This window comes from Otolemur garnettii, unplaced genomic scaffold (genome assembly GCF_000181295.1).
Source record: "Otolemur garnettii isolate 467f Iridium unplaced genomic scaffold, OtoGar3 scaffold00003, whole genome shotgun sequence".
Taxonomy (NCBI): Eukaryota; Metazoa; Chordata; class Mammalia; order Primates; family Galagidae; genus Otolemur; species Otolemur garnettii.
Window position 1 is genome coordinate 727015 of NW_003852398.1, and position 6377 is coordinate 733391.

Below are 6377 nucleotides of genomic sequence, written 5' to 3' on the forward strand. Positions count from 1 at the left end.
GGGACTACAGGCACCTGCCACAACACCCAGATTTTGTTGCAGTTGTCATTGTTGGTTAGCTGGCCCAGACTGGGTTCAAACCTGCCACCTTCTGTGTATGTGGCTGGCACTGTAACCACTGTACTATGGGCGCTGAGCCCTATTTTTTGTTTGTTTGCTTGTTTAGAAACACAGTCTTGCTCTTGCTCAGGCTGGTCTTGAACTCCTGAGCTCAGATCATCCACCCAACTCAGCCTCCCAGATTGTTAGGATTACAGGCATGAGCCACCATGCCTGCCCCCCTCCTTGATTTTGTCCTCCCATCTCCAGTCTTTCAGAAGTGAGTCAACCACCACAGGACAGTCAGTCACGAGGTGTGCAGCTGGCAGGCACACAGGTGTACTCATCACCTTTACAAAGTTCATCTCAGTGTAGCTACCAGACAGGCGTTGCCTGCCTTTGAAGTTCCTCCGCCCAGTCCCTGAGAAGAAAGAGAGCTAGCAAAACAGGGCCTGTGCCTATGGCTGGCACTTTGCACAACTTTTAGTTGTTGGCAGACCTTGGTCCAAAGGGGTAAGAGGCATGGTCTAGTTGGTAATGGGATCAGAATCCAAAGACTCCCCAGAGTCCCTTCCTATACCTGATACACCCACCCTTCATCCTAAGGCTGAGCCTGCCCCTTTGCTGAGCCTCCCCTCCTCACTGGACATGGTCACTCCCAAGCTCAAACCTCCACCATGGCTCCCATTGGGCAAAGGACACAATTCCTGCCCCTTGACCTGGCAAGTATGTCCTTACAGGTCTTGGATCTCACTTTCCACATAAGCAATTCTCTTCCTCTCCTGTGGTCCAGGGGCATGAATGGCCTTGTTCTTGGTCCACACCCTACATTTTCCTTCCTGTGGGAATCTGCATAAACCATGCCTTCTGCCAAGAGTGCCTTCCCTTGCCTCTGCATGTGGGCAAATTCTCTCCCTCCTTTCAGGCTCAGGTCAGATGTGGAGCCCTGTCTAGTTGGTTGGTGACCACTCCTCAGGGACCCTGGGTTCCTGATACCTAAGCAAGGGGTGAGTGCGAGGCCCAAATGAAAAAAAAGAAAGGAATGGAGTTGCCCACAGGCCAGGCCTGGGTGGACTTGACAACGTCCCTGAGTCCCTGCCCAGGCACCCCATTTCCCTGTGGGGGCAGCCTCAGACCAAGGGATGGATCTGAATCCAGCCCTGTTCACTACAGGGTCACTATGTAACTGTAGTCAGGGGATGTTTTCACTCTGTTTGTGCCTCTATAAACCAGGGACAATTTTCATTCTAGAAACTATAGCTTTCTCTTTCCCAAGCCCTTCTACTACTCTCATTCTTTTCCTGTTTTCAAGAGAGCTTGGGGAATGGTCAAAATGGATGCAGGGGAGAACTGGGTGGCTCTGGACCCCACCCATGAGACACGCAGACCCCTGGGAGGCCTCCTGGGTCCTGCCTGAGCCAGGAAGTGCTGGCTCCTCAACCTCAGCTGGGAACTGTCCACAGCACCAAGGCTTTCTAGAATTTGGAGCCACTGGGCCTGAGGACACTGGGGGCCAGGAGGGCCAGGAAAGGAGGCATAGCCCCCTGCCTAGGACGGTCCGCTGACACTCGTGGCTCTCAGCTCAGCCATGGGCACCTCCAGCTTGCCATACACTTTCACTTCCATTTTCTCATCCACCTCTCATGGTTGCTCCCAGGTAGGAATTAACATTCCTGTCCTATCATTTTGAGAAAAACAAGGCTCTGGGAAGCTCAGAGAGGGATACCCAGGAACAAAGGGCAGAGGGTGTCCCTGGGAAAACCTTGGCCTGGGCCCCAGTTGCTTCTATGAGCCCTGACTACACCTACAGGACAGACAAGAGCCCAGTCAGGTGTCTAGTGCAAGGCCACGGGACTCAGGGGCCCAGGCTTCCTGTTGTGGCCCCTGGTGCCCCTCCCAGGCTGCTTCATCCTACACACAGATATGAAGGCAAATGGCCCTGGACTTGGGTTCCAGCATTTCATGTATTTGCAGTGCAACTCCGGGCAGGCTCTTTCCCCTCCCTGGGCCTCAGTTTCCCCTGCTAAGAAGTGGCACAAGTCCACCTGCCTGTCGTAGCCTCCTGGGTCAGTGGGATCTCAGCATTCACGGAGCCCTGCCTTGTGACTGTTGCCCCACCCAGCAAGGCCTACCTTAGTGGTGAGGCCTGACCCTGGCTCTCACCTGGGTCTCCACCTTGTCCCCACGGCAAGGAGATGTGCCAGAGCTGAGAATGGGCCACAGCAAGGGGGCCTGTGTTGGTCTCTGTTTGACACTTCCTCGTACCTGCTGAGGTGGCAGTGGCCACAGGCCCAACTCTGCCTCAGGGGTTCTTTAGGTTCTTTCTGACACTGTTCTCACCCCTATTCTGTAGATGAGGAAACAGGCCCAGAAAAATTAACTAGCCCTCCAAAGTCAGGGTGGAGCTGGAACTTAGAACAGTGAGTAGGAGCCTGGTTGGCTACTCAGCACTGTCACCCCCACATTATAGAAGACAGCAAGGACACACAGTGGGCTGGACTCAAGCCCAGGTCTTTCCAACCCAGCGTGTGGTCACCCCTCTGCCCAGCACTCCCAACCAGCTTCAGGGGAGCACCCCAAGCTCACCTTGGTCCCAAATCCCACCCTATTCCTGCTGTATAATACTCCTAGCCAGGAGACCCCATTCCCTGCCAAGGTAGCCAGGGAGTCCCTACCTGTGCCCTAGAAGAGACTGCAGAGGTGGCAGATGGGCGCCGTCTGGGGCCTGTAGCAGCACACTGGCAGACTTTGGCACCATCTCCGCCTCCCCTGAGCAATCATTAACCCTGCCAGAGACCACACCTCCTAGGATGGAGCTGGCTTCTCAAGAGGCACTGACCACAGTTGGTGATTGGGGGGGTGGGGATGGGAATCAAGACCATAGGCTCACACTCTCCCAAGACTGGAGGCCCAAGTTGCAGGAGAAGAGGTCAGGCAGAATCTGAACCCAGAGGTCCTAGGAACAAGGTTGGGTTCTGCAGCTGGCCAGAGGCAGGAAGGGTAACCATTGGAGGGCTATGCTAGAACCCTCTGTCCACTCCCCACTACAAGTGTCTTCAGTGACAGGGGACTCAGAGACAAGGTGACATGGGTCAGGTCAGGAAAGGAAACTGTTAAAAAAAGTGTGACAATCAAACATGTAGACTCCAGAATGAGCCCTGTGAGGTGCCCACAATCATGCACTTTAGAGCCTATAGTTACATGTCCCCTCCACTCAGACTTACAATGAGCATCCACCCACCCCCAGGGGCTTTATCTACCCCTAGGCTGGCTTTAAACTCTGTCTCCTGTCTTGAGGCCAAGGTGTCCCTGGGTTGATGCAGAGAAGGAGGCCCTGGGCACAATTTTCTTAAGGTGCATGCCCAGTGCCTTGTTGTGTACTGGGTGACCCCCATGGTTCTCATGGGCAGGTGACATGTCTGATCCCTGGCCTCAAGTGCTGCTTATTCTGGGTGGTGGTCTGGGGAAGTCACCACCCCTCTCTGAGCTGAGCTGCCTGTGTTGGGACTGAAATCGCCACTGAGAGACCACCATACACACATGTAAGAGCAAAGGACTGCCTTTATTCAAGCATATGCCTGGGTCACTCCCCTACAGCATAGCTGCAGAGGGGCGACACTGAAGTGAAGCGAGGGGTGGTTTTCAAAGCGTATAGAGTAAGGTGACCAGATTTTAACATTGGTAAAGCTGGATACCATTGACTGGGGTGGGAGGGTTCTTAATTAAAAATTTGGTCTATATGGAGCAACAAAATTTTTCATAGAACACAAAAATAGTATTGTAACATATTTTTTAAATTTCAACATAGGTACAATTTACAAATATAACACATTAAAAATTATGTATAGTATTATTTTATTCTTTGGCATATTTCTCATTTGAGTGAATTTTTTTTAGTAGATTGCTGTTGTTGTTTAAAAGGTCATGAAATTTTTCACAAGAATTTGTTAAACTATATTTCACACATAAAATGGCTTTCAAAGTCTCAACACTTAATTGTAATTTTTCTGATGTCCACACTTTATTTACTGTAGGAAAAAACGCATTCAGTTGCAGCATTAGTTCCGGGTAAGGACAGTGCGTATCCCACAATTTTTAGTGCATTATTGTATGGAACATGGTTTGTTTCAAAATGATGAAATATTTCTAACCATTTGTTCTCTATTGTGATTTTTGCTGATGCCCAAGATTTAACCTTTTCCTTATCAATATATATTTTTAATAATGATAACTTGTAAGTCGTAAGTGTCACTTTCAAGGCTGGTGCGAGACTTTTTGCCGCCACTATAAAATATAAATTCATGAAATAAATAAATAAATTACTTACCTAAATTATCTGAATAGCTGGTTTGTTGATATCACTTGTTTAACTAGCACTAGCTCGCAGTACGATGTGTATCGTCTGAGAGACAGTTACAAAATGTTTTCGTGGTTGCCAATGCCAAAAAGTGCCATCGTTCATTAAGTCCAAACAATGGTGGTCAAATTCTAACAACTGATCAACAATGCAAACTTTGATAAGCAGTTCTCAATAATCAGTTCTCAACAATTATTTGTTATTATTAAAGTTTAACATTATAAAATTAACAAAAATAATATAAAATTCATATCCTGGTGAAATAGCCACATGGCAGCCAAAAACCGTATATTCCCTTCCCTTTCTCCTGCCGTTCTCTAGCTTGTTGTGCATTCTTTCCAAAAATCGAGACTTTTTTAAAACGCCATGGGACGCGGGACAAATTGTTATAAATCAGGACTGTCCCACTAAAAGCAGGATGTCTGGTCACCTTAGACTGCAGAGGAGGACTGCCTATTCCCTTCTGATAGGCTAGGGTGACCAGATTTTAACATTTGTAAAGCGGGACAACATGGTGGGGGGGACAGGGGACGGGGCAGGGCAGGGCCTAACAACAATGCAAACTTTGATAAGCAGTTCTCAATAATCACTTCTCAACAATTATTTGTTATTATTACAGTTTAACATTATAAAACTAACAAAAATAATATAAAACTCATTCTGGCAAAATAGCTACATGGCAGCTGAAAACTGTCTATTCCCTTCCTGTTCTCCCGCCCGTTCGTGCATTCTTTCCAAAAATCGGGACTTCTTTAAAATGCTGTGGGACACGGGACAAATTGTTAAAAAGCAGGACTGACCTGCAAAAAGTGGGATGTCTGGTCACCCTATGATCCACCTGGGCTGATTGACCTGGTGGTGGTAGGGGGGGGATGCTGTGGTTTCTTCTGTACGGGCCTGAGTTCTAAAATGGAGTCCTAACAAAATGGAGTTACATTGGCCTCTTCACCTGCATCTGGGCTTGGGGTACTAGTTATTCCCACAGCTGCTAGGAGCCTGTAAGAGAGGAGCCGCTCAGTAAGCTCCAGGCCCACCAACAGACCATGAAATAAAAATCCTGGGACTCCAGGTGAGTCCTAGGGAAGACTGTCCTCAGCCTCCTAAGAGGAGTTGGAATAACATTTATTGAGTACCCGCACAGGACTGTATCTCATGTTCTCCTTGAAGCCTGATGTCACCTGGACAGGTAGGATATTGTATCATCACACCCACTCTATAGAGGAGAAAACTGAGGTTCAGAGAGAGGGAGTGGCTGTGCCCACGTGCCCCAGGGAGCAAATGGATGAGCCAGGAGCCAACTATGACCAAAGGGCCCTGTGATATGGGAAGGGCAAGGGAGCCACTCAGTCCTCCCCATCACCTCTGGTGGGGCCAGGGCATCTTCCTCCACACTCCTTTCCCTGATTCCCCTGTCCCCTGGCAGTGGCACCTGATGTTCCAGTTGCCCAACAGCCCTGACCCCTTCTACTCATAACAAACCCCTAGTTTTCCTTCAGGGAAACTTCACTTTCCACTCTCCCCCACTCCATGGTGGGCATGTGTTGAGGCCTGGCCAGTCAAATGACAGCATCCTCCTGGCCAAGTGATTACATCAGGTTGGGGCATGTGACCAATGCTGGGCCAATAAGAACCAAGGGGACCCAAACAAAGGACTTTTGTTGGAATAGTTGAGAGAGAACCTCCTTCCTCCCTGCTGGGATGTCTAAGCCTTCTGACAGCTACCTTACTACCACAAGGGTAAAGTCTGACTGAGAAATAACCTAAGACTGAGTAAAGCAGAGCTAAGAAATGGATCCTTGTGACTTTATGTGAGGTCTTGGACGCAGGCATGCCCAAAGACACATACCGCTGATGCTTCATAACTGAACCAATACACTCCCTTTTCTGCTAGACCTGGTTTCAGCAATGACTACAATCTCCCTTAAAGCAGGAAGTCCCCTGTCGCTTTAGCACCCCACCCATATGCTAAAGAAGAGGCACC

General features: G+C 49.1%; 1 protein-coding gene across 3 annotated transcripts in view; it reads right to left on the reverse strand.

Moving 5' to 3' along the window:
* CDHR2 (cadherin related family member 2) overlaps positions 1–2747 on the reverse strand; it is a 43955-nt gene extending 41208 nt beyond the window's left edge. For 2 of the 3 annotated variants that reach the window (XM_023515365.1, XM_003782233.2), the window contains exon 1: positions 2715–2747. The gene's annotated coding sequence lies outside the window, so the exon portion shown is untranslated. Of the gene's footprint in view, positions 1–2202; positions 2387–2714 lie in introns of all 3 variants that reach the window. The other variant, XM_023515363.1, reaches the window with a different exon arrangement.
* Positions 2748–6377: the final 3630 nt, after the last annotated feature.